Below are 26,618 nucleotides of genomic sequence, written 5' to 3' on the forward strand. Positions count from 1 at the left end.
GCCCCCTGGTGGGCTGAGCTGGCCACACACACCACACACACTCATTCTCTCTCTGTCTCTCTCTTTGTCTCTCTCTCTCTCTCTCTCAAATAAATAAAAAAAAAATAAAAAAAAAGATTTATACAATATGGGTATATTATCTAATTCTTGTAACTGTCTATTAAAAAAATGGGACAACTGAGACAAAGAGACATCTAGTAATTATTAAATAATTAAAGGAACTAGTAAGTAGATAAAATAATTGATATTAGTACCTATTAAGTATAAAATACACATAAAATTTTAATACTTATATAAACAAAGCAATTTGAAAACACTTATCTTAAAATAATACTCTGGATATTGTAATTATTAAAGTGAATAATTTTATCTGCTTTTTACTTTTTAAATGTGCCTACTGGAGGCAGGACATTTGTTGTACCTATCCTATCCCTAGCAAGTGCTGTAAGCTGTGAAACTCCAAAATTATGTATCTGCCTTCACTCTACTTCATTACTTACAATTTACTTGAGTTTGTAATTACCTCAATATGAAGAGGGTACTACTATATATAGGTCAACCAGGATTTCTCAATATGTGTCAGTATCCTAAACTCTCATAAATTTGGATTAATAAAAACATCCTGATTCTTTCTTTCCTTCCCTCCTTCTTTCCCTTCCTCTTCTTTTCCTTTCCTTCCCTCCCTCCCTCCCTTCCTTTTCTTTCCTTCCTTCCTTCCTTTCTTCCTTCCTTCCTTCCTTCCTTCCTTCCATTATTGAGGTACTGGGGATAGAACTCAGGACCTTACATCTGCCAGGCAGGCACTTATCCCATTGAGCTATCTCCCTGGCCCCCTGGTTTAAACTTTAGTTACTCTTCTTCTACTATCTTCCCCAAAGAGTTATAAGATATAATCTTACAGCAATACATGCATACTGATACTTATAATGGCATACTTCATAATAGCTAAATCTTAGAAGCACCCTATATATCCATCAACAGATGAAAAGATAAACAAAGCATCACATTTATACACAATGGAGTACTACTCTGCCATAAGGTATAAATTTTTGTCATTTGTAGAAAAATGAATACCTTGAGATCATGTTAAGTGAAATAAAACAGACATAGCTTAAATATCACTTGGTGTTTCTTAGATGAGCAACCCAAAATACAGAGAACAAAATACAAGACACAGAAGGAATTAGGGAGATCATTTAACAGGAAAGTGACCATGAGATGAAGGGAACAGGGAAGGAGAGGAGGGGAAAGGGATGAAAAGGGAATTGAGATGTGTTATGTGTTATGTAAATGAAACAACTCCCTGCAAAAATTGTAATCATTATGTACTGCAAACCTGTACCAATAAAAGTATGAACTGAGAAATCAACTAAATTTTAATTGAACAATTCTAATATTTATTATCATTCATTGTTGCTAATGAAACTACTGTTCAGATCTTGATTTGAGAATTGTCTTTTAAAGTACCATGACTGAATGTTGTAAATACTAGGGAATTTTTAGATTAGTTTAACTCTGTGTAAGGCATATCACGGATGTACTAAGACCATATTAAGATAAATAGCAAGACAAAAAAGCAAAGCAAGTAGAACAATACTAAAAGAGCATAACTACAAGTCATTAAAATAAAAATCCACATCTTCTTGTAACAGGATTAAAATTAAAACTAAAAAGTTTTCATTTGATGTTATTAAACTGACTCAATTAACAGTTCAGATTGTTGGGATATTAATGAAAACCAGGCGTGAACTACATTAGTGAGATCTGTGATAAAATTACTGAAGGATACAGAAGTGCAGAAAAGTACAGAAAGGTTTAGAAACTTTAAAATTGTTCCAAAATAAGTTTTAAAACACCTTTCATTATAAGATAGGCTGCTTATAATTAAAGCATCCTACAAGAATAGTTATCCAAATGTTTGTTTTTGGTTGTTTGAAATAGATCTCACTAATTCAGGCTGACCTTGAATACTTTATGTAGTCCAGGCTGGCCCTGAACTTGCAGGGATCCTTTTGTCTTTATTTCTCAAGTGTTGGGATAAAGACTTGTACCACTATACCTGACCAATGACAATGGTTTGAATGTTAAAAAGATGAAGAAATGCATGTGGTTTGACATATTTTAATTTGTACTTAATGGCTATATGATATATGCATATGTATATGAATAGTATGCTAATTAATAGTAGAGCTACTAAGTATGATCAAGTGATTTAAAATAGAGGCAAACTGGAGGGCTTTTATATATGAGAAAAGAGGTAAAAACAAAAATATTGAGAAAAATCCAGTAAACAGAAACAGTCTTTTAAAAAGCTAAGGAAATAACTGAGTTGCAAGTGTTTTGTTTTTTTTTTTAATGGCAATTTTCAAGATTAAACTTACTTTAGCCCAGCTTTATTTTCTATTTCTGACTAAAATGAAAATGACTGTAACTTTACCAAGTATTTGCTCTGACCTTTGAAATGATTTCTGAAAGTGACATTTCTATTTTCATAGCACTGTTAAATATAGATATCAAATATCTATGAATATACTATATCATCAATATTCCATAGGTAACAACACTCAGGCCTAGTTCTTAAAGTGGCTTATATTATACTACACTACACTACACTAAACTACAATACACTGTTCTTTCCAGTATATGTACACTTCTATCTTAGAACAATGGATATACTCTGAGGTGGAATTCTCTTATACTGTAGTTAATGTATAAAAGTATTACACGCTGGCAGTGACAGTGGTAATGATATTACAGTAGTATTATAGACAGTTTAATCAGATAAAATTAATAGCCATGGAAGGGATCAGACCCTTGAGAGTGTCAGTCCAGAAAATTGGACACATCAAGATTGTGGCTGTAGGATAACCTGAAGACAGACAAGCCTAAAGATGGAGACACAATAGCCAAGCCTGAAAGTCTCTCTAGAGATAAAGAGCAGGTTGAGAAAATATTATCCTTATCACCACCTAGTCTAGTGAGCCCAGACAGGCATCAGGTGCATATGTAGCCGACCAGAAAGTCTGGGAACATCCTTTTCCAGGAATGCCTTTGTTCTTTCTATGATGAGTAGTTACAGATAAGCTAAAGTTAACAATGCTCAACATATACCTTTGTTACCTGCCTTGATTCCTTATTGGGTCAATATTAGCTAAGTAAAATACTCATGATCCTACAGATTGACTATTGTTTAACACATGTTGTGATTTTGTTGTATAACTTACCCTAGAAAAAGAGCCACCCACACGGGACTCCTGAAAACACAGGAGCTAAGTTTCATCTTTTTATTTTGAATAAAACTCTCCTCCTTTGATTTGGAATTTCATTCACTGATGTCGTAAGACCATGAATTCAGAACATCTAACATGGAGCAGGTAGGATACAATAGTAGTATTAATTTCAGTATTCCCATGCCTGGGCCCAGAAGTGTTTCAGATCTCAATTTTTAAATTTGGGACTATCTACATGTACATAATGAAATACTTTTGGAATAGGACCCAGTTTTAAACCAGTATTTATTTTGGTTTGAGATAGATTTTATTCATATAGCCTGGAAGCAATTTTATAAAATATTTTCCTGTACCTGCATTTGGACTGTGACCAGTTGTCATATGAGAGCAGGTGTTTAATTTTTTTTTTTTTTAATTTGTGTTGTGCATTGGTGCTCAAAGTTTCAGATCTTGAAATATCTCAGGTTTTCAACTTTCAGACTAAATAAGTTTAATCTGTATATAATATATAATATGTGCCAAACATTATATCAGTCTTTACATACATTTGTAATTGAATTGTTATAACCTATAATGATTATGAAAAAATATTTTCTTTCAAAGGCTAGAAGTGGCAGAGCCTTTGAGATTTAACAGTTCTAGGGGCTGGTGAGATAGCTCGGTGGTCTAAAGCACCTGCTTAGGCAAGCTTAGGCAAACATAGGGACCATGGTTGGATCCCCAGCACCAAATGCCACACAAGCGTCACCCCCAGAGTGGACTGAGCTGGCCATTAAAAAAAATCAGTTGTAGAAAACTGATAAGAGGATTATAAAATTCATACAGAAATTCAAGGGGTACAGAATAGTGAAACCATCTTGAAAAGATTTTGAATCCCTACTTCCTAATATCAGATTACTACAAATCTACAGCAATCAGTACAATGTGATAATAGCATAAAATAGACATATACAACAATAAAATATATGTGATAATCTAAAAATAAACTTCAGCTTCAGGAGTAAACGTTTTTGTGCTCCTTTTTAATCTGGTATGAAAACTTTATATTTACTAAACTTGGATTTTAAACATTTTAAAGTGTGTGATTCAGTGGGATTAATTAGATGCAGAATACTGTCTATTACTGCTGTTTCCAAAATCTTTCTATTACCCTGAAAAAGAAACTATAACTAGTAAGCAATAACTCTCCATTTTCTCTTGCACCTGCCCCTGGTAAATATTAATGTATTTGCTGTGTCTATGAATTTGCCTATTGTACACATTTCATCAAGTGGAATCCTACTGTTTTCAGCTAATTTCAGTAAGTACAAGTTTAAAAGGTTTGTGCAATAGTATGTAGTGGAATTTAATTCCTTTTTCTGCCTGGGTAAAGTTTGTCCATTCATCTGCTGATAGATGCTAGAGTTGTTTCTTTTTTATGATTGTGAATAATGGCGCAATGAACGCTTGCATAAAGTATGTTTGTGAGTCTCTTATTTCAATTACTTTGGGTTGACAAGATATAATCTAAAAATACGTTACAGGTTTAATTTTTAAAAAGTATTACATAAAAAAGTATTACAGCATAAGACACACTGTTATTGAACCTCTTCTCATCAAACATACTTATCTCATCGTTCCTCTTTCTAAAGCAATTTCTCATGTCCTTTTTGGTGAGTGTCATGTGTAATGGTTGCCTTTTTTATCCTGAATCAACTCAAAATGTTTACTTTTGATGGCCATTTTGACTAGGAGGAAGAGCCAGATTTTCACAGTGCCTGATTTGTGAATACAGTAGAAGATGATACACTCTACTGTTTTGGGGCCTACCTTTTCATTGGATGAAAACTGGAAGCACTGCTGACATACTTTTTATCACACCTCAAAAAATCATAAAAGAAGACATCAGAACTACATCTTAGAGTGGAAGAATGATGGTAAGACATTCAAATTATGAATATTGTCAGAGGGATTAATGGCAGTATGCCTTTTACTACAAGAATTTTTAAAAATGCAAGTATTTATCATATATTTTTATTAAACCTCCATATATGCAATGATGCAGAATTGCATGGGCCTTCTGTGTTTGGAACTAGTAAGTTGTTTCTCACAGTTGCAAAACTATTCCTATTAGCAATATATGAGGTTCCGGCTTCTCTCCAGTATCACTAATACTTTTTTCTTTTTTTAAATGGCCATGCTCTTGGATATCCCATTCAAGCCTGCTGTCCCCCTACTGGGAATTTTCCCAGAGGAACTGAAAGCATCATATCATAGTGATATATGCATACCTATGTTTATAGCAGCACAACTTGTGATAGCCAGATCTTGGAAACAACCAAGATGCCCGTCACATGTGGAATGGTTGAAAAAGATGTGGTACTTTTATATAATGGAGTACTACTCAGCTATAAAGAATGATAAACTTGAATCGTTCATATTTAAGTGGATGCCCCTTGAAGATATACTTATTAGTGAAATAAACCAGAACCACTGAGTAAATATCATATAGTCTCCCTAGTATAAGGAATTACATTTCCGTATATGGTTAGGTTTCTAAATTTCTTTGTAAAAGTATGTAAATGCTTATTTCTACTTTTATATAATTATTTTTCCTTCATATTCTGTAAGGACTTAACGTTCAACATATCAATATCTGATGGAAAATACTTGTTCCATGATATACCAAAATGTTTGATATTTGGACAGATAGGGTAAACCGAACTGCATATATTGCAGGTCAATAGTTAGCTTTTCTTCTGGAGGGTTAACCACCTAAGTTAACAGTTCAAAATTGGAGAAAAGGAAGGGCTGCAAGGTCAACCAACATTTTGGCCCTAGCCTTTCAAGGTCAGTGAAGACACAGGACATAGGAGAACCTGTACTGTAGCAACATGTAACTCAGTTGTGCTCCAGATTTTCTGATCAAGAAGATGATGGAGCCACAGAGGAATGTGTTCAGTGATGTAAAGTGAGCCTGGGGAGAGTCATGTGGAGAGAAAAAACATTTTCTCAAGCTTTCACAGAGAGCAAATTGGTCAAGCAATGGCCGTGACTCCTCTTCATGTCTGACACTGACAAAAGGATGTACAAAGGGCGGTACAAGGCTATACGATAAATCCTGAGAGTGCTTGACTGACCTTATCAGATACAAAAGTTACATTTCTTGGTATATAGGTCTTGCTATATCTTGGTCTTAACCATCCAGCAGAAAAGTATAAAAAAGAGGTATATAAAGTAAATCCATATTAATACAATGAGCTGTAAAAGGCTCAAGTCAATAACTTCTGAGGATAACCCATTAATATTCTAGACTGTTAGACAGTGTTAGATCGTTTGCTTGAATTCAAACACCTATAGTACTTAGATGCCAATAGAATATTCACCTCTGACAGGACAGGAAAAAAAAGGATACAAAGGAAAGATCATTTTGTATTTATATATACAAAATAATTAGGATTGGTTTACAGCTACTTTTGCTTAATTCAATGAGAAGAAAGAGGTGTACTAACAGTGTTTGGACAGAATATCCTGTCTGCTTCTTGTGCTATGGATAACCACTAAGAAGATGTACAATGTGTTGATTATCAAAACTGTCCTATTAATCAGCTGTGAAACTGTCTCATTCATGTTTATTTCTCAATAAGAAAAATAAAAAAAATAAATGACCATGCTCAAGGGTAGGATGTGGTCTATTGTTGCTTTTATATTAATGTTTCTGTAATAACTAAGGATACTGAAGATCATTTCATATGCTCAAAGACCAAATGTACAACTTTCAAAGAATATCAATTCAGGTCCTCTGCCTACTTTATTCTTAAGTGGGATTTTCATATTGTTGCTGCTGCTATTGAGTTTCAGGAGTTAATTTATATTCTGTATTTTACATTCTTGTCAGATATGCAATTTCACCACACATTTCTCCCTTGAGCTATCATTTCAGTTTTTGGATAATGTTATTTGGTGCACAAAATTCAGTTCAGTTACCAATTTTTTTTCCTGTGTTGCTTATTGATGCCCTGTATTAAGAATGTCTTACATAAGACCACTGCTAAATCCAAGGTTTGCCCTACTATATTTAAAGAGTTTCATGATTGTAACTGTTACACTTAAGTCATTGACCCATGTTGAGTTAAACTTTGACATAGCACAATGTGTAGCTTTCATTAGTTTCTTTTGCATGTGGAAATCCTGTTGCCTAGGACCATTTATTGAGAAGACTTTTTCCTAGAAGCTATTGTCACAAATATGAGTTGGCTCCCCAGTTAAAAATCAACTGTTGGACATGCATAAGCTCATTTTGAGATCTTCAATTCTGATCTAAAATTTAGATCTAAAATGTCCCCCAAACACTTGATATGTTTGCAAGCTGATAAGATCACAGGGGCAATATATTCATCAATGGCTTAATCCATTGATGAGTTCAATAACTAAATGTGCTGTTAGAAGTGGGGAAACAGTTGGAATTGTAAACTAGAGATACGTATTGTTACTCCTGGCTCCTTCCTCCCTTTTTTCACTGCTTCATCACTGATGCCATGATGCAAGGTTTATGGGGGCCCTTCCATCATACTGCTTCTGCCTTGGAGTTGGCTGACCATGAAATTAACACCCTGAAACCACCAGCCAAGATAAACTTGGCTGAGTGTGGTGGCACACACAGGAGGATCTCCATAAGTTCCAGGTCAGTGCAGGCTGCTTCCCAAGACCCTGTCTCTAAACAGATACATTAAAAAAAAATTTAAGAGCCCTCTCTTCCTTTAAGTTTCAGGTGTTAGGTATTTTGTTCCACTGATGAGGATAATGACTAAAATAAATTCTACTTCCATGGGTCTTTAGGTATTTATGATTTAAAAATGTTAAAAAACAAAAAATTGAAAACACTGATGGGTAATGTGGTGTTTCAAGACATGATATATTGCAGAATATACTGTTTTTTATGCTAATTTAAGCAGCATGGCAAAACTGAGCTTTAAATGTTAGATTTTTGTTTTTTTTTCTTGAGAGAGTAGCTGCTGCTGCTTCTTCTCCTCCTTCTCCTTCTTTTTTTTTTTTTTTTAACCTCTCATTCTCCTGTGTTTAATTGTTTGACCTATATAGTGGGTTTTTTCCATTCTCATTCATGGGGCTGTGATCAATTTGTTCCCTCTCTAGAATATCATTTAGTAGTCTGTGTAGGCTTGGCTTTGTCATCATGAAATTCTTTAGTTCTTTGTCTTGGAAGTATTTCACTTTTCCATTATACTTGAAAGAGAGTTTTGCAGGATATATCAGTCCAGGTTGGAATTTGTTTTCTTGCAAGACTTGAAGTACTTTGCTCCATGCTCTTCTTGACTTGATGGTTTGTGAAGAGAAATCTGCTGTTACTCTAATGGGTTTTCCTTTAAATGTGATCTGTTTCTTTTCTTTAGCGGCTTTTAGTATACTGTACCTATGCTGAATTTCTGGGATCTTGATTATTTTATGTCTGGGTGTGGTTTTCATTGGGTTGATGTTATTTGGAGTTCTATAAGCTTCAGTTATGTGAATGTCAGATTGTTGCCCCATATTTGGGAAATTTTCTGCTATTACTTCTGCCCATATTCTTTTTATATCATTTGTATTGATTCCTTCCTTCTCATTGATGCCTATTAGTCTCACACTGTTCATCTTTGCATTGTCTTGCAGGTACTGAATTATTTTTTCCTGCATCCTAGTTGTTTTTAAGAGATCCTTTCTTACTTTTTCACTAGCTGCAATGGTGTTTTTAAGGTCAGAAAGTCTATTTTTACTTTCCCTCAAACGGTTTTGCTAGCTTGTGATTGAGGTTTTAATTTCCTGTATATCACTTTGAACCTGTTTCATAGATTCTATTTCTTTCCTAAATTGCTTATTCAGGGGTTCCATCATTTTTATATTCTACTCCATTTTTTTTTTATCAGAGTATTCTTTAGAAGCACTTAGTACTTCTTTGATTATAGTTATCACTGAATTTTTTAGTTCTGAAATTATTTCTGATCTGATTTCTTCTATACCTTTCTGCAGTTCTTTACTGCCAATGCTATTATTTCAGAGATATCCGGCATGTGATTTCCAGTTTCCTCAGTGCTAGTGTCTTCTGCAGTTGTACTGGGTGGACTCGGGGCCTGAGATTGCATTTTGTTCCTTCTCTTTGTCATGTTGTATACCACTGTCTTCTGACCTTTGGTGTAGAGCTCAAATAGAGTTATTACCTTAGCACCAGGTCCGGATCTATGAAGTTCCGATTCCTCCAGGTGGGTGTTGTATGGATCTGGTTGCTGTGCTCCATTTCTTTCTGCTGTAGCCGTTAGAGCTGAACCCTTCGTGTCTCTGGCAAGATGTTTTGCTCCTGAATCAGCTGGGTGGGTCTTGCCTCTAGCCTCTTTGCAGGGAGTTCTGCTGAAGGGTTCCGTGCTGGGTCTGCACTCTGGGTCAAATGAAGATCCGTGGGCCCTGGGTGGTCTCACTCACATGCCAGGCCTGGGCTCTGGGTCTATTTAGGATCCAGTGGGCCCCAGGTCATCTCACTCACTCATAGGGCTTGTGCTCTGGGTCTATTCAGGATCCTGTGGGCCCACGATTGTCTCACTCACTCGCCCTGGCCTGCGCTCTCGGTCTATTCAGGATCTGGAGGGCCCCGGGCAGTCTCACTCACTCGCCGGGCCTGCACCTGGGTCTATTCATGATCCCATGGGCCCCGGGTTGCCTCACTCATTAGCTGGGCCTGTGCTCTGGGTCTATTCAGGTTTCCACGGCCTGGGTCATCTCTGAGAGTAGCTTCTTTCAGAGACAAGCTGTTTCTCCAAACATCCTCCCTGTAGAGGAAATCCCTTCCTCTCCTTATCCCAGGTAAAGTCACAGAAAATGTCAGTGCTAACTCTAGATGGTTGGGCCTCAGTTTTCCTTTCCACAGGAAAGAGAGCTAAAGATGTCTGGGAGAGATTAACAAAGTCTGGAGATGTGTATCGCCTTACTGTATTTCCCCTTTCTTCTGTTTCTTATTGTGAAAGATTCTTGTATAGGTGTTGAGATGGTGATTGAACCCTTCCACCTTCTTGGAGCTAACTTTGAATATAGTTTTTTCCTTTCCATCACAATAAATGTTCCCCTTTGGTTTAGTCAGCAACAAGCAAACAAAATTGAATGCACAAATCTGAGTGTGTGGTAACAATATTACATCATTTTGATTATTGTAACCTTTGTAGTAATTTGTGAAATTGTTAAGTGCTAATCTTCCAATATTTTGAGCTTGCTTTGACTATCTGTGATCCCTTGAAATTTCAAAAAAATTCCAGCTTTTGTCTTTCCATTACAATAACTAATGGCATCTCGAATTTTGACATGTATTATATTGAATCTGTAGACCACTTTGGGTAGTATTAAAAATTTAACAGCGCAAAGTATTACATTCCATGAGTAGGGAGTGCCTTTCTACTTGTTTAGGTCAGTTTTAATTTCTTCCATCAATGTTTTATAAATTTCATACAAATATGTGTGAATGCACAAGTTTGTTATATACTTAGTTAAATTTATTCTTAGAGATGTATTCTTTTCAGATAGATGGTTCAACTTTCAGAAATTAGAATCTTCATTGTCTGTGTTTAGAAATACAAATAATTTCTGGGTTTTGATACCGTACCCTGCAACTTGGCTGAAATTTACCAAATTTCTTTTACAGCATGAATGTGTATCACATTATATATGAGCAGATACAGTTTTGCAATTAAGTTTCTTTTTAAAAAATGGCTTTTATTTCTTTTACTCTGCCTAGATGTTCTGGCTGGAAGTAATTTAGCTATAGGTCCGTCAACTTCATTGTTCTTTGCAAAAATAAACAAACTTCTTGGATAGCACAAAAAGCATGCCTCGAGAACTGTGTTCTCTGTAATGTGACCAACTGAACTACTTAGAAGGACCTAACTCTTTTGAGATCTATAGGGAAGGTAAGATTTTCAGGTTCCAACACAACACATTTTTGGTAAAACCATACCAAATACAGCAAAGTAATAATGGAAACTATGCTATAAGTTCAGTTGGAAAGAAAGCTAACAATACACAAGTAACTCAAATCCCAGGAAACATCATGAGAATTCTGTTCTCTGAGAAGGATTTTACTTAGAAGTGGAGGAACTACCCATTCAAACAATGTGAAAATACTAACAGAAACAGAAAGATGACAAAACAAGGCAACATAACAGCTCCAGAAGTTCATTACTCTCAAGTAAATGACTCAAAGATAGTGAAATTGATGAAATGTTGACAAAGAATTTTAAAGAATGATTGAAAATGAACAAATTCCAAGGAGATACAAATGAACAGCTAAAAGTATTATGGAAGACAATGCAAAATATGAAAACAATCAATAAAGAAATAGAGATTCTGAAAACTCAACAAAAACTTGGAAATGATAAGCTAAATAAGTAAAAAAAAATGCAGAGGACTGTATCACTAAAAGACTTGAAGAAGCAGAAGAAATAATAGCAGGGATTAAACACAAGGTAGATAAATTACCATACCCAGGTACTAATAAAGATATAAGAGCTCTGGGACAGTACTAGTAGCTAAAAATCTAGGAACCATAGGTTTAGAGAAGGAGGTTTAGAGAAGTGTAGACTTATGGCACAGGAATCATGCTCATGGAATTTATGGTAGAAAATGTCCCAAATTTGGAAAGGACATGGACATCCACATACTGAAGGGATTTAGAAAGCAAAATACATGTGACCAGCAACGACTTTCTCCACAATGTAATACACTCAAATTGCCAAAATTCTACATCTAAGGAAGAATATTAAAAGCTGCAAGAAAGAAGTGCAGTCATTTATGAAGGCAAACTTGTTAGAATATCAGCAGATTTCTCAACAGAAATTTTTAAAAACAGGGTAGCAAGCCTTGAAAGAAAATAATTGCCATACTAGGTTATTATATCCTATAAAGCTATACTTTATAATAAAACAACAAATATTTGTGGAGAACCACTTGAATGACTTTCCTTGACAGAGGGCAATAATCTACATTTTCACTAAGCCTGGCCCTATTTCCATGTATTGACATGTACAGAGCTGGCTAGAGAATTTCCTTATTCCTTCAATTGGTTTTAAGCAATGCAAATTGGTCCAGCCAAGGGGCTGATGCTTGAATGGAATTTCTAGTCCTAGTTTTTTAAGGAGTCTCCTTACTCAAGGGGCTGATGCTGATGGAATTCTGAAGCAAGGACTACAGTGCAGCCCCCCCCCCCAACTTCCTCCCATAGTGCCCCCAAAAAACCATGTGTGAGTCCAGGCAGGAAGAACTGTGGCATCCTGTTGGCTGGAATTGGACTTTAAGATAAGAGGCTATAACTTCCCAGGGTATAAAAGTTACACCTTAGAGCTGAAGAATCCACACCAAAACATTACACTATCTCAACTGTGTTACACAGATTACTTTGTATAGCATGTTCTCCATATATTCTAGAGGAGACTTCAAGGCCTCCTACCAATCCCAGCATAGAGCACTCATGTATTTCTCACCATTCTCATTCACTCATCTTCAAGCAACTCCCTTCTTCATGAATACAATCAAGGTTTGGTGCTGGGTCAAGACCTTTGATTTTGTGGGTCAGCATCATAGGCAAAATCAGGACCCTCTTGGCTCGCCACCATATGACAGTGGACATTCTTGTCTTGCTCCTGATTTTAAAGTGTAATCCTTTATTATCTGTCCAATTAGTATGATATTGGCTGTTGGTTTGTCATAGATGGCTTTTATCAGGCTAACATAAAGACCATCTATTCCAATTTTCTTTAGGATTTTCGTCATGAATGACTGTTGAACTTTGCTGAAAGCTTTTCTGCATCTATTGAGATGATCATGTAATTTTTCTCTTTGGCTCTGTTGATATGGTGCATTATAGTTACTGATCTGTGTATACTAAATTATACATGCATTTGTGTGATAAATCCCATTTGGTTATGGCGTTTAATCTTCTTGATGACTTCCAACATTCTATTTGCAAGTATTTTATTAAGGATTTGTGTCTCTATGTTCATAGAGACACAAATCTATAGTTGTCTTTTTTTTGGTTGGGTTTTTCTCTGGTTTTGTCATCAGAATACTACTTTCCTCCAGGAATATTTTTGTGAGAATTGCTTCCTTTTCAATTTCATTGAAGGGTTTTCTAGAGTTGGTATTAAATCTTCACAAAATTTCTTGTAGAATTTAGCTGCAAAACCATCAGGACCTGCGCTTTTCTTTGTTGGTTAAGTTTTTCATTACATTTGCAATTTCATTGACTGGCTTTGAGTTATTCACAATTTTTATATCTTTTTGACTCAGCTTTGGTAATTTACATGCATCTAGGAATCTGTTCATTTCATCCTATGTGAGTAATGATTTTGGAAGTAGGTACTGATGATCTTCTGAATTTCTATGGAATCTGTAGTGATTTCACCCTTTTTATTCCTTATTGCATGAATTTGAGTTTTCTTTCCTTTTCTGATAAAGATGGATAAGAGTTTATCAATTTTATTTATTCTCTCAAATAATTAATTCTCCAATTCATTATTTTTTAATTTTTTTCATCTCCATTGTGTTAATTTCTACTCTGATTTTTATAATTTCTTCTCTTTGTTGGGCTTTGGGCTTGACATTGTTATTCTTTTCTAGGAGTTTAAGATGTAGCACAAGATTATTTGTGTTCATTCTATTTTCCTGATCTGAGAATTCGCTGCTATACATTTCCTACTTAGGACTGCTTTTATTGTGTCCCTCAGTTTCTGATAAATTGTAGCTGCATTTGCATTTAATTATAAATATTGATTAATTTCATCTGTGACCCATTGGTTGTTCAGGATGTTGTTTAATTTCCATGTGTTTATGGAGTTTTTGCAATTTCTTTTGTTAACAACTTCCAATTTCATTGTACTATGGTCAAATGATAAGTATGGGATAATTTCAATTCCTGTGCATTTAATTAAGCATGCTTGTATGGTAGTATATGGTTTATTTGGCGAACATCCCATGTTCAGCTGAGAAGAATGTGTATTTTGAGTCTGCTTCTTTTGATTGGTGAGTTGATGCCATTTACATTAGTGTTTGTAACTGATATGTATTGGCTTTGGCTTTGTGATATTATTTTCCTACAATTGGTGCCCTACTTTTCCTCGTTGTTTGTGCTCTTTTGAGGTTCCCTTCTATTGCTGCTCCTGAAGTTGTAGTCATTTTTAGCTCTTTCTAGAATATATTACAGTACTCTTTGTAGAGTTGCTTTGGTGGTCTGAATTTCTTTAGTTGTTCTTTGCCATGAAAACAACTTATCTCTTCATTCATTTTGAAATGATACTTCAAGTAGCTGAAGCCTAAAAGAGTAACTATACTCTTCCAACAGTATAGACTTCAAAACTGATCAGAAGAGACAAACAAGGAACTATATATTGGTATTGGGATGAATTTATCAAATATAAAATATAAATATAAAAGTACTGAAACAATCTTATACAACATAATAGATCATAATAGAATGAAACTGGAAATTGACAGCTAAAGAAACCATACAAATTATGAAAAGACACAGAAATTAATACTGTATGCATTATTTTTCAGTTTTGCTATATTTTACTGGTGGGTTTTATAAGATAATTTTTCAGGCCTTATCAATACTGAACAAAGGTACTGAATGGGATACAGAATGCTGATACATGGGATACAGAATACTGCTGAACACTTTAGAAAGTGTACATGACATGGAGATGTGGGTCTTGCCCCTTTGAGGTATTTACAGTTTGAAGATTTGACAATTGAAGAGTTTAATAAGAGTAAAGAGAACAAAATAATTTATTAAGACAAATTCTTCTAGAGTAATGGTGGTGAATGTATGACACAATATCACAGTGGGCTGTTCATTATCACTAAAAGTTCTAAAAGGTTTGCCATCATTGCCCTAGAGCTATGGTCAATTGAATAATTTTAGCATTTGGATCTGTTCCAATCAAAATGAAACACAATACTGATTTGATTGAGAATTCTTTTAGGCTCCTATAGCTTTTACTGACATTCATCTACTGAAAAGCACTAACTTCAGACAATTGAAAGACTAGATCTCTTGAGGAAAAAAGCTACATCAACTTACTTGTGGTTAACTTAAAAAACCTACTGAATGGTATAACTCAGGTTATTATATTAGTTTAAATATAGTCAATGTACTGGAAATACATTCCTGTATTGCACTGTTAATTTAGTGAATGGTAAAAATATGTGGGTTACACAGCTTACTATAGGAAACTCATCACACATCTTAATGTTCTGTGCATCAAATATTTATTTCATATGTACTATGAAAGTTTATGCTTCATTATTAAAGAGTAAAACAGTGAAAATTATAATAAACTAAAACTTGTACATTTTCTTTCTTTCTTTTTTCTTTTTTTTTTTTTTGCAAAACCAGGGATTGAATTTGTATATTTTCATATGGATGAATATTGATATACTTAAATAGGAACTAGTGGCTTTTTTATCTATTTATGTGTATATCAAAAACAGAATACCCTTCTAGGTTTCGCATAATTATCACTCTAAAAAATGTTATGCAGGATTTAAGTTTTAACAATCAGTTGTTAGAAAAACAGCAATTATACCAGCAGTATCTTGTTAGCACATGAATCAGTTATTTTTAGATGACATGACTTAGAAAATATTGTAAATTCAACTAAAATTGCGTATTTATTTCAAGATGCTTCCAGGATTAAACCTAAAATCATTATCAAGAAAAAGAAACCCACAATGTGATGCAGAATAGCTAATCAACATGACTAATATATGAAGTTAATTTTATGAAACTGTTAAGAGAAAAAACCAATACTCATCAAACATTTTCATGAAATAGAAAGGGAAGGAGTATTTCAAAGATGATCCTGGAGGATAGATGCAATACTAGAGGGAACATATTACAGATTTGTAGTTATACAGCAAATCCAAAGCTACAGTAACAAAAACATGGTACTGGTATAAAAACAGGGAAGTAGACCAATGGGCCAGCGCAGAACACACAAATCCATGCACCTACAACAATCTAATCCTACAAAGGAGCCTCTATCAAGCTATCTATCTATCTATCTATCTATCTTTCTTTCTTTCTATCTATCTATCTATCTATCTATCTATCTATCTATCTATCTATCTATCTTTATGAGAAAAATCAAATTCTTTACAATACTCTTGGAAAACTGGATATCCAGGTTCATGCTAGATTCTTATCTCTCACCCTATATTTAAATTAAGTCAAAATGAAAGCCGGAGATATATATAGCTCAGTGGCTTGAGCACCTGGCTGCCAAGTGCAAGTTCTTGAGTTTGGTCCTTGGTTAAAATAATAATAATAATAATAATAATAATAATAATAAATTAAGTCAAAATGAATCAAAAACTTGTACTTAAAACTAGAAACTTTGAAATTGCTGGAAGGTAACATAGGGAAAATACTTAAATTTATAAGCACATGCAAAATCATCCTGCATTGGACTTAATACCACAAGAAATAATATCAAGAATCAACAAATAGGGTTACATCAAATTAAAAAGGCTTTATATAGCAAAGGAAACAACAAAATGAACAACAATCTACATGAGTGGGAGAAAAATCTTTGCTATTTATTCTTCTAATAGAAAATTAATCTCTTACATATATAAAGAATCCATAAACATATTCCCCAAGACTAATCATGCAATAAAGAACTGGGCAAATAAAGCATATACTTCCCATAATAGCAGAAAAAGAGAGTAAGTATATAAAGAAATATATATATGGAGAAATATCCAGTGCCTTTAACTATTTCAGAAATACAAATCAAAACTACTTTGAAATTCCAGCTCACCTGTTAGAAGAGCTATGACACACAAACAAACAAACAAAAATCCTGCATAATGCCGAACCAAGGAACTCTCCTACTTTGTTGGTGGGAATTTAAAGCAGTACAACCACTATGGAATCAGTGTAGACATTCCTCAAAAAGCTAAAAATAAGAGTACCACTTGATCCTTGGCATATTCCTTAAAGAATTAAAGACAATGTACTATACAGTGATATATGTACATGTATATTTATAGTGGCCCAATTCATAATAGCTAAGTTTTTAAAAAAATCTTTCTAGGTGTACAAAGCACCTAGACATCCATCAGAAGACTGAAATCATTTGTGGCAAAAATGAATGGAAGTTAACATTTTCAATATCAGTAATCATCAAGGAAATGTAAATGAAAAGTAGAATGAAATATTACCTCATCCCTGTAGCAACTACTATTATAAAAAAGGCAGAAACTAATGTTGGTGAGAATATGGAGAAGTGGGAACTCTGGCATACTATTAATGGAAAAGTAAATTAGCACAGCTATTATGTATAGTTGTACTGGGGTTTTTCAAAAAACGAAAAATGCAATTATCATATGACCAAGCAATCCCACTACTGCATGTATATCAAAAGGAAATGAAATCAGTCTGTACTCTGACATTCATAACATCACTATTCACATTAGCTAAGAAATCAAAACATCTGAAGTACCCATCAACTGACAGATAATGAAAATTTACATATACCACAACCATAAAATATTTCTCAGCTATAAAAACAAAAAATTATATCATTTGTAAAAACATGAATGGAACTGGAAAGTATTATGTTAAGCCAAGAAGAAAAAGACAACCAGTGGATGGTTGTACTTTTTCGTGGTATCTAAAAACTTCATTCCACCAAAGTTGAGACAGCAATTGAGACCAGGCATGGTGGGGGTGGCACACCTGTAATCCCAGAGCTTAGGAGGCTGAAAACAGGAGAATTGCTATGAGTTCTAGCTATGTAGTGAGAGCCTATAGACCCTGCAGACCCTGTACTAAATACATTAAAAAAACAAAGCTAATCAGTGGGAACTAAGTTAGAGTTGGATATAAGCAAGAAATTCTGCTATTGTGTTTAACAGTAGGATAGCTATAGAAGGATGCCAAAAATCTAATGTATATTTCAAAAAGCTACAAGAAAGTAAGTATTCTGAAAGTTTTTGCCACAAAGAAATGACAAATATTGAGACTGTTCCTGATTTATAATTATAGAACGTATACATATATCAAAACACGTGACATTGTATGATATTAGAGTATATAAGTTGTATATTTTTAAGTATCAATTAAATTTTAATTGATAACGTTTAAGGGTAAACATAAAAATAAGAATTTAGTTCACAGACAGAACTGAGTAATATAGAGCACCATTCTTAATGAGGCAGAAAACAGGTCTTTTGAAACTTATCAAGTGTAGGCCTGGGCAGATAGCTCAGTAGAATAAACACTTGTCTGGCAAACACAAGATCCTGAGTTCAATCTCTGGTACTGGAAAAAAAAAAAAAAAAAAAAAAAAAAAAAAAGAATATGCCTAAAGCAAACAATTTACCTCACTTCTGAGATGAACATCCTCTCTGGTTAAGGTTTGCTGTCAGTTGCTCAGCAACTTAGTGTCAGGCATTACTAACTTCACAAAAGTGTAAATAAAAGACAGTTTTGTTGTGAAAAAAGGGAGCAGGAAAATTAAAAAAAATAGTTAGGATAGATATATAGCTACTTTCTCTTAGTTCACTGAGAATAAAAGTTTGTACTAGTATTGTTTAGATAAGATATCATGTATATCTTGTCCTCTGAATAACTACTACAAAGACAACAACATGCAATGTATTAATTATTGTAAATGTCATACTAACATGTTTTGAAACTGTTTTATCACTATTTTATCTTTTCTCTCATTAAAATGAGTAAAAATTATAAAAAATAAAATTTTTATTTTTATTTTATAACTATCAATTGGAGTAATTATCAGCTATACAGAGATCTTAAAAAATACTAAAAGCAGCATAAATTCTTGTTTGTGTGTGTGTGTGGTGCTGGGAATCAAGCCCAGGGCATTGTGCATGCAAGGGAAGAGCTCTGCTACTGAACCACATCCCCAATCCAGTAGTATCAAATATTGATAATAAATTTTTGTAAAGCAATGATTATTTGTAGGAAAATTAACTTGTTATATGAGTTAGTATTAATTTTCATTTAAATTACTATTTAGAATTGATAATATATATACTTTTTTCATATTTTATTAGCACGTTTGCAGTACATGTTTACATTCATTGTATGGAGTTGGTACATATAAAGAACAGATCTTAATTTATTTTTCCCTTCCCTTTTCCTCCTCTCCTTCCTGCATTGATCTATCTCTAGATCCCCTTCCCATTTGAGGAAGCTCTGTCTCCTGTTTTTCTATTATCAATCTTTAATTTTTCTCCTTACTTATAATAACAAATTTTTCATATAGGAGAAACCATACAATATTTAAAGTTACGTATCTGATTTTTTTTATCTAACATTATGGTTTCAAGGTGCACATATACATAGTTTTAAAATTCAGAAGTATAGTAAAGGGGTCAGAGAGATAGCTCAGTAGAATAAGCGCCTGTCTGACAAGCACAGGGTCCAGAGTTCAATCCCTGGTACCAGAAGAAAAAAAAAAAAGTATAGTAAAAAAAATCTTCCTCCACAGCCTACCTTAAAAATATTACATATATACCTATTTCTGGGTTTAAATAATTATGTACATAACTACATATATAACATATATAATTATGCAATCATCATTAACTAAGACTTGGTACACCATACAAAGTTAATGTCACTATCCATAGCTAGTAAACCAAGATCTGTCACTTAATAACCTATGTGAATTTAGAGAAAATAATTTTCCCTACCTATATACCACATTGCTTGCTCTAAAAATAGAAATAATATTACCAGCTATCTCACAGTATTGCTGGGAACAAACAATAAAAAGGTGCAAAAATTTTAAATAACATATTAAATATTGACATGTACTTATAAATTGAATATTCATTCGGATTATATGCAAATTAAATACACAAGACCTCCCTACTATGTACTTATTACTTTAAACTGTAACACAAATATTTCAATTCATAAATATATTTAACAAATACTTTTTTGAGTAATTACTATCATGTACTTAAATATACGCTGGAATTGAGGATAAAGAAGAAAATAAAACAGACAATCCTTGTGCTCATATGACTTATAACAGAGAAAGACATTAACGTTTATGCACAAATGTTAACTAATTATATTTTTGATAAATTGGAAGGAAGAAATGTTCGAAAATAAGAACCTGAAGTGAGCTCTGCCATGAATGACATTGTGCTTACCTCGTCCATTAAGCAGCCCACATATTTTGGTATCATGCTAACCTGTTTCCTCCTTATCTAGTTCTTTGCTCTTACACATTTTATAGATTAACAGTATACTGCCCTTAAGTCATCATCTTAATAGTTCTACTCAGATATAAAATAGAAAAAGGAAAAATATGCTAATGTGAATATAAAAATATTTTATATCATAATATTGGTTGATAACATTCATAAGTCATAATTTTGTTAGAATTTTTACTTTGTCAATTAAAAAAAATGTCTGTTTGGATTTTTGTGTGTGTGTTGCATGGTACCGGGGATTGAACTCAAGACCTGTACTTGCCAGACAGGTGCTTAAGCCGTTGAGCTATCTTCCCAGCCCAAGAAATATCTGAATAAATTTAGATATACACAGTTTAGGATTATACAGAATCATAAATCACACAGAAAGATATCATTAAGAAATATTATTACAATAGCTCTATAAAGTCTATTACTGAAAAGATAAAGAACACATAGAATATTTGGTCATAAAAAAGGACAACTTCAGAAGGAAATGTCTGTTATCCATGAGTCACATGCTCACTTCTATAAGGTTTCAGGTGCTGAGACAGACTTCAAAATTATTTCCCAGAACCAGATCATTGATGCAAGCTTCACTTAAAACCTTGTCATATAGTATCACTCAGATGAATATTAAATTAATTAAATACAGTTAGTAAAGGGAAGTTGACGATTTCTATTATTGAACATACCACTGAGTTTCAGGAATATTTGGTTATTCGAATTCTCTAATATTCCGTATCTTAGACATTTAAGCACTAATGTTTTGTACCAAATGAGACAAAAATATTAATTGCTACTACTATAGATTAACAATTTTTACTTCTATTTAAATTCAAAGGACAAATGTGCTCCATGGGTACAGCCATTACACATTGAATTACAGGCAAAAATACTGTCTCAGAAGACCAAATATTCACTGTTAATGCATTTTAAAGTTTTGCACAAAAGTACTGAACAAAAAACACTGATTGTGGTTTTATAATTGAGTTTCAGTACTGCTTATATTCTCGTATATACAACGACAACTTCTCAATATAAGCATTTCTTGAGAGGTCAAAATGCTATTTCATTCATTTAATGGAGGAAATAAATTAATGTAAGTTAATATCTCTATAAATGTAATAGTACAGTGACTGGGGCACAAGAAAATTACTATAGAAAATAAAATTTAGTTATTTAATAAATATTGTAGATTAGTAGAAAACAAGTAGAACTCATTTATAGCACATATATTATTTAGAATACTCTGATAAAATTTAAGATAGTATTTTAAAATTTTTATTCTACATACTTCTTCAACTGTTGAATAAATTAAAACTATTCCCTATAGAAAAAAGTACATTTAACCATGTTCTGAGGTATCAATTTTAAATTAGGGCCTATTGATTTTACATGTTTTCTGAATCAACTAGAGAAATTCCAGTAAAAAGCATTACTAATGTATTACATTAAACATCTTTAGAGTTCTCATAATAATCTTATTTTGTGTTCAACTACACAAGCTAGATAAATCTGAGCAGGGAATTTCCTAAAATACTAGAAGAAAAAAATGTCCTATCTTTAGATAGACTTAAAAGTTTCAATTGTCTTTTTCTTAGCTAAATTACTAGTATAAAACATATGGCACATTCAGTCTATACTGCTACTGTGCTTTAGATCATTGAAAGATTTTGTTATTATCTGTTACTGTTTTGTTAAGAATCTTTTTGGCTTACGTTTTATAATCTGAGTAATTGCTTGGAACATAACAATACACAGTGTATTAATTATTGTTATTCTCTTAATATTTTGTTATGAAATTTTAATTTTAATTCTCTTAAAATTTTGTTTGATACCTAGTTTACAGGGTTCCTAGGCTTAAAAGTAGGGATATCACTTTCTGATAGGCCCCCAAACTTCAAGACAATCTGGGGACTTCAAGTAGAGAAAAATTCACTTAGATGTATATGTACTGAAGGAAACATCTAATGCAATGTTTATATGTAGCTAGCCTGAAGAGGCTTTTAAAAGTCTAATCTGAGACTTTATTTTGAAAAGTTCTAGCCAAAAAAAAAAAAAGTCAATCTAGTCATTTACTATTGGGGTAAGGAGCTACATAAGTAATTAACCTAGGTTAACTAAGGAAAATTTTCCAAATAAATTAGCTTTCCCTAGTTATCAAAGAACAATCAATCAGTCAATCAATTAATCAAACAAACAAAACAAAACAAAACAAAACAAAACAAAACAAAAAATGTATGAAGGTAAGAGCTGCAAAGCCCAACAGCCAGGCCCAGCCAGTCCACTCTGGTGGGGCACAGCTGGAAGGAACTGAGCATAGCAGCCCAGGCACTCGAGTACGACTTCGGTAGAACTAGACCTGATGAGCTGAGGTATACTGATAGGCCTAGCAGGGCTCAGCCTGAGACCCAGACCTATGGTGGGGATCCTCATGGCATGGAGGTGGGAGGAGGTAACATGGGTGAACAGGTCTGCCTGAAAGACTTCAGGTACAGGAAGGGGAGGAACCCAGACAGAACTCAGGAGAACTAATTTAAATATAAACTCCCAATTTAGTATCTGCTTTGTTATGTAGCTATAATGCTTGCTCCTTTGGTCTAAAGTACAAACCCATTAGTTGCTAAAGTTTATAATTTATAATTTCATTAGGTATTATTAGTATCGCTAATTGTACTACTGTAAATAGGATAACATGTCTGCCTTAACCACATGTTCTTCTCTTGGGTAATAACACTGGGAGGCACTTGGGTAATAATCTCACCAAAGCCCTATATTAAAGGATGGAAGACAGTTTAAAATGGGAACAAATATCTCCTCTCAATCAATAGAGAAGGCAAACTCTTGGGACACACACAAAACAAGAATCTCTGACATAGGGGACATACCTAAAGAACAGACTCTTTACACAAAGGTTCTGGTTACAGTGATACAAACTTTGACAAAAAAGTATCACAGAAATTGAAGTAAGGAGTTCTCTCTAAAACAGAAAATGACAAAAAGAGGGAGCAAAATGCAATCTCAGGCCCCAAGCCCACCCAGAACAAACCCAGGAGACATCAGCATAGAAGAAATTAGAAGTCACACACCTAAAATCTCTGAAATAATAGCAACTGAAGTAAAGAAACAACTACAGAAAAGTATAGAGAAAAATCAGATCAGAAAAACTCAGTGGACTAAAGCACCTGTTTAGGCAGAGCACAGCAGTGAGAGTTTGATCCCTGGTGTGCCATGCCAGCCCCACCCCTGGGGCACACTGAGACAGCGATTGAGACTGGTTGGTGTGCGCCTGTAATCCCAGCACTTGGGAAGCTGAAAACAGGAGAATCACAAATGGAAATCAAAAACTCGATTAAAAGTTGGCAAAACCATTTCAATAAAAGAGAAGATAGACTCTCAGACCTTGAAGACAATGTTGCAGCTAGTGTCCAGCAAAGAATAAATCTCTTAAAAACAACAAAGGTTGAGGAAATAATTTAATAGCTGCAAGATGATACACAGATGAACAATACAAAACTACAAGGCATTAATGGGAAAGGAGCCAACACAAATTACATAAAGAGAATATGGGCAGAAGTAATAACAGAAAACTTCCCAAATATGGGGAAACAATCTGATATTCAAGTAACCAAGGCATTCAGAACTCCAAATAATATTAACACAATTAAAACTAAACTCAGACATACAATAATCAAGATCCCAGAAATTCAGCACAAGAACAAATAATAAAAGCTACTAGAGATATGAAAGAAATCACATTTAAAGGAAAACCCATCAGAATATAACAGCAGATTTCTCATCACAAACCATCAAGTAAAGAAGAGGATGGAGTGAAGTATCTCAAGTCCTGCGCGAAACCAAATTTCAACCCAGACTGATATACTCCGCAAAACTCTCTTTTAAGTTTAATGGAGAAGTAAAATACTTCCATGACAAAGAACAACTAAAGAAATTCATGACAATTAAAAAAGCACTACACAAAGTACTGAAAAGGCATTATAGAAAGGGATCAAATTGACCACAATTCCAAGAATGACAACAGAAAGAACCCACCAAACAAGGCAAACAATTAAATACAGGAGAAAAGAAGGGAACCAACAAGAAAATAACGTGACAAAAATAAGTAAATACATGTCAATTATAGCCAACAATGTAAATAGATTCAATTGACTACTTAAAGAAATAGATTGGCAGAGTGGATTAAGAAACAAAATCCAAGAGCCAGGTGTGGTGGTGCATGCCTATAATTCCCGCACTTGGGAGGCTGAGGCAGGATGCTTGTTGCAAGTTTGGGAAAAGCCTGGGCCAGAAAGTGAGCTCAAGGACAGCCTGAACTGCATAGCAAGACCCTGTCTCAAAAGGCAAATAAATAAAAAAAAATACATAAATAAAATTACAAATCTAAAAAAGCAAAATTCAACACTATGTGGTATGCAAGAAACACATTTAGGCCATAAGGAAATTCATATGCAGAAAGCAAATAATGGAAAACTACTACATGCTCCAGAGGCTCAGAAAAAGCCAGGGGGTGGCTAACCTGTTCCCAGACAATATGAACTGCAAACCAAGAATGACCAAACGAGATGAAGAAGGTCGTTAGATATTGATTAAGGGAAAAATTCAAAAGGTAGAAGAGCTACCAGTCATAAATATGCATGCACAAAATATGGGAGGACCCAACTATATAAGACAAATTTTAAGGGACAAAAAATCTAATAACCAATATCACAATCTTGACATGGGACCTTAATACGCCCTTTTCTCAAAAACATAGGTCAAACAGACAAAAAATTAACAAAGAGGAAGCAGAACTGAGCCAAAGCTTTGAACAAATGAACTTAATGGACATATAAAGAGTGTTCCACCCAGCAACATCTGAATATACATTCTTTTCAGGTGCCTATGGGACGTTCTCTAAAATAGACCACATACTAGTCCAGACCATGCTTAAGAAAATGCAAGAAAACAGAAATTATCCCATACATATTATCTAACCACAGTGCAATGAAACAGGAAATTAACGAGAAACCCCATAAACATATGGAAATATGAGTAACACCCTCCAAGGGTTACCGATGAAATTAATCAATATCTACAATCCAATGGAAATTTAAACACAACTTAGCAGAATTTGTGGGATGCCATGAAAGTATTTCTCAAGGGAAATTTATAGTGGTGAACTAACACATTAGGAAAACAGAACAGAAAACAAATACCCTAATTCTGCACTTAAAAATTTTAGATAAAGAAGTCAAAGCAAGCACAAAGCCCAAAGACAGGATGAAATTATAAAGATTAGAACACAGATTATTGCAATTGAGACAAAAAAATACAAAGAATTAATAAAACAAAAGCTGGTTCTTTGAAAGACTGGATAAAACTGATAAACCCCTAGCCAACTTCAGCAAAAAGAGGAAAGTTTTTCTAGCAATAAGGAATGAAAAGGACAAAATTACTACAGACCCTGTGGAAATTCAGAAGATCATTAATAGCTATTCTGAAAATGTACATTCTCACAAAATCAAAAACACAGAAGAAATGGATAGATACATAGATAGGTATACATTATCAAAACTGAATCAAGAAGATACAAAAACTCTGAATAACCCAGTTTCAGCCAATGAAATTGAAAATGTAGTATTAAAAAAAAAAAAAAACTTACCAACAAAGAAAAGCCCAGGTCCTGATGGATTCACAGCTGAATTCTACAAGAAATTTGGAGAAGATTTAATCCCAATACTCCTCAAACTATTCAATGAAATTGAAATACTCCCAAAATCATTCCTGGAGGCAAGTATATACTGTTACCCAAACTAGAGAAAGATTCAAACAAAAAAGACAATTACAGACAAATCTTTATCATGAACATAAATGCAAAAATCCTCAATAAATTACGACCAAATAGAATACAACAAATCACCAAGAAGATTATACACCACAAGCAGGTAGGATTTATCCCAGGGATGCAAGGGATAGGTCAACATACACAAATCTATAAATGTAATGTACTATATCAATAGAGCAAAAACCACATGATTATCTCATTAGATGCAGAAAAGGCTTTTGAAACACATTCATGATCAAAACCCTACAGAAAATTGGAACAGATGGCCTCTATGGTCTCTACCTCAATCTGATAAA

At 33.9% G+C, this 26,618-nt stretch overlaps 1 protein-coding gene across 1 annotated transcript in view; it reads right to left on the reverse strand.

Moving 5' to 3' along the window:
• Gphn (gephyrin) overlaps positions 1-26,618 on the reverse strand; it is an 837,950-nt gene that overhangs the window by 562,745 nt on the left and 248,587 nt on the right. The window lies entirely within an intron of this gene.

Source organism: Octodon degus, unplaced genomic scaffold (assembly GCF_000260255.1).
Source record: "Octodon degus isolate 3935 unplaced genomic scaffold, OctDeg1.0 scaffold00007, whole genome shotgun sequence".
Classification (NCBI taxonomy): Eukaryota; Metazoa; Chordata; class Mammalia; order Rodentia; family Octodontidae; genus Octodon; species Octodon degus.